The 3241-nt window shown below is 38.2% G+C and overlaps 1 long non-coding RNA gene across 1 annotated transcript; it reads left to right on the top strand.

Annotated features, from left to right (window-relative positions):
- The first annotated feature begins 208 nt into the window (after nucleotides 1-208).
- LOC120916905 lies at nucleotides 209-812 on the top strand. The gene is made up of 3 exons (XR_005744125.1): nucleotides 209-247; nucleotides 348-519; nucleotides 615-812. It is a non-coding gene; the product is annotated as an uncharacterized LOC120916905 (long non-coding RNA).
- Nucleotides 813-3241: the final 2429 nt, after the last annotated feature.

Here is a 3241-nt window from a genome sequence, read left to right as displayed (position 1 = left end):
CAATGTCAGACATTGCTGGACGGCAGCGGTACTAGTGACATGTCTGGTGGCCACACTGAGCGCTTGTCTCTTGTAAGTACTCCCTTACTCGGGATCCTTTTATTTATCACCTTTTGCATTGGTTCCCTCCTTCCTTATCTAATGCCTGTTTCTATTGCCATCCATTGTATTCACAGATTGGAGCTCTGCTAGCTCTCTACTGACACTTCTGGCCAAATTTAATATGACACATTTCTGCTAACCTCAGGTATGCAGTTATTTAATTATTATTTTTTGACATATTTTTCTACATATGGTTAGGTATTTCATTACATGTATATTTATCCTGTCCCTTTTTTTATGGACAGGTTTTTACATTATCATATGTTACTTTGTGACTATATGGGCCTGAGGTCTTGCTATATGTGATTCTGCACCGCCGGCTTCCTTCCTCTTAATTTCATCCAGAGGAGTCTTTCTGCGTCCTGATAGTGGTGTCCTTTCTCTGGGGTGTGCAGGGTTGATTAAACGCTGTGATTGGTATGTGTGTGTTTTTATCTGCACCTTTTGATGTATTTATTGCCATTTTTCTATTTTGTAACACTTGCAACATATATGCTTTCTTTGTTTTTTAGAAAAGTGGTTCTTATACTCGTTGACTACATATACTTCGGCCCCTGACGAAGGGTAATCCGAAACGCGTAGGGCCGTGTATGTCTTCATGGACCTTGCTTTTCAATGACACCTAACCATGTATTGTTTTTAAATAATTCTATGTGATATATGTGTACAATTTCCATTTTTGAATATTAAATTATCTATTTTTTGGATTACTGTGATTACTGTATACCTTTGTTGCCTTTAAAGCCCCATTTAGGGGGTCCCTCCACTTTTTCCTGTTTACCAGGGGTGTTGGCAACTTACGTGAATCATATAGAGATGTTCCATTTATGCTCTTCAAATATATAGCTCAAGCTACCTCATTATATAAAATGGTAAATGTGAATATGTAAATACGATATCTAATTTTGCTCCTATTGTTTTAATATTTAACATGAATAAGATCCTTCTCCCCCCTATTTCGGCCAGTTTTTGAACCGATTCATTGCTAAAATTACAATTGCTCCATAGCTATAGTTCATATCATAATTATATCTGGTTCCATTTATATCACAATATTCTATAATATTTTATATGAGTTTAAATGCAATAGACTAACATGATTGGTTTGACTATAACCTGCTTTAATGATTCCTTAATATTCCTCATAGGATCTACAAATGTTTATTGGATTTTTCTATGTTTCAAATACTCTCTTATTACATGATACCATTTTTATTTTTCTGTAATCTTTTATTGTCAATTGTATCTACTGTTTTCTCTTTACTTTAAACCCAATTAACTAATTTGAAAAAAAAAAAAAAAAATCTTAAAAAAAAAAAAAATTAGTATATATGTGATTATGATACTATGTGCTATACCCTGTCATTCTGGTTTGAGTGCCATTTTAAGGCATTTATATATCTCATAGTACTTTACAAAAAAGGTTATTGATATTGTATTTGTTCCAGGAGACTTTTTGAGATATGATCAACAAACCAGAAATAACACGTGGTATGCATCAAGGGCAGAACTCTTTTTCGGCTCCACTGTCGTCTATCTTCCATTAATTATTTATATTAGGTTATGAAAACAGCACAAAAACATGTGCAAAAAATAATAATGACAATAACAAATGGGAGGACAAAGAATTGCTTCAGCATTCCCAGAGTTTCAAAAAGTCTCAAAAAGTGTCACACTATTGGGATAGTAATTCTGACCTATAATGGAGGCTATATATGAGAAGAACCTGTAGCCTAAAAATCTCCTGCATGGCCAATCCCTGTGTGGAAAAATGCACTACCCATATTGTTATGATATATTCCGGATGACAGGAGGGAAATATCACCAGGGAAATCCAGACAAAAGGTGTATTGAATTGTTTGGAAATGCTAAATTCATCTAATAAAAGTGGGACACGTCCCACTAAAAATTTAGCCCCAAAGGGCATCTGGAATTGAGAATAAAAATCCATCTAACTTCTTGATAAAGTAGAAGAAAATACCGCTCTGAAAACTGCTGATCCCTCTGCTATGCTTCCGTCCCACTGAACCAAAAAGGGTGCTGGCTGTGCACAGGTGCATTAGATAGAGAAAATTCCTGGACTGCTGCACTCCTTGAAACTATGTCTTTATTCAGCAAAAAAAAATTCAAAAACACAAAACAACCAAAAACAGTGCAGTCAAAAAGGAGAGGTGGACAAAAAGAAAAGGTTGGCTGACATGTTTCACATCTTTCGATGCTTAGTCATAGCTAGTGAGCAGTGACAAAAAACTGTGTTTAAATAGAGGAGGGGAAGAAGGTGAGTGGGGCATTTCACAAATCAACCCGCAGGTGATCATTAATCAAAAGTCAAAAGAACACTTTAAAACCCTTGATGTGTCACACATGGGGTACTATCGTATGTGAAATAGAAAACATATATATAAGACAGAAAGGAACCCCATGTGTGAAAACACATATGTGTCATAATCAATATAGTGAAAATAAACATTTTTAAAAGGTGTTTATATACTGTGACATAGAATGTTGTGAAATAAACATATATAAAAAATGAAAAATCGGTGCAATCAACTCGTGTTAATAGTCTAAATGATCATTAGTAAATATCAAGTATAGAGCTTATTAAAATTGCAACATTTAATATATGTAAGTGAAACACAAAATAGAAAGTATAAAAATATGGTGTTTGATTAAAAATAGTATACCGTATTTATCGCGGTATAACGCGCTCTGGCGTATACCGCGCACCCCCAAAGTGGCCCCCAATCCTGTGGGAAAAAAAGATTTTTTGTTGTTTTGTACTTACAGTTTTGATGTCTTGCGCGGCGTCCATCTGCGGCCTCGTCGGGTCCGGCGTCCTTCTGCGGCCTCGTCGGGTGTCCTCTTCGGCGGGTCCGGCGTCTGGCTTCGGCGGGTCGGGCGTCCATCTTCGGTGGGTCGGGCGTCCATCTTCGGCGGGTCCGGTGTCCATCTTCGGCGGGTCCGGTGTCCATCTTCGGCTGGTCCGGTGTCCATCTTCGGCGGGTCCGGCGTCCTTCGGCGGCGTCCTCCCGCTCGTTTCCCGCCACGACTTTGAATACTGCGCCCGCATATAGCGAGCGCAGTACACTCGTGAATCTTCGGGCAGGCTCGGGCGCCTCTCGCACTGACGTCCTGTACG

Source organism: Rana temporaria, chromosome 11, assembly GCF_905171775.1.
Source record: "Rana temporaria chromosome 11, aRanTem1.1, whole genome shotgun sequence".
NCBI lineage: Eukaryota > Metazoa > Chordata > Amphibia > Anura > Ranidae > Rana > Rana temporaria.
Note: the sequence above shows the minus strand (reverse complement) of the source record. Positions and strands in the feature narration are given on the sequence as shown.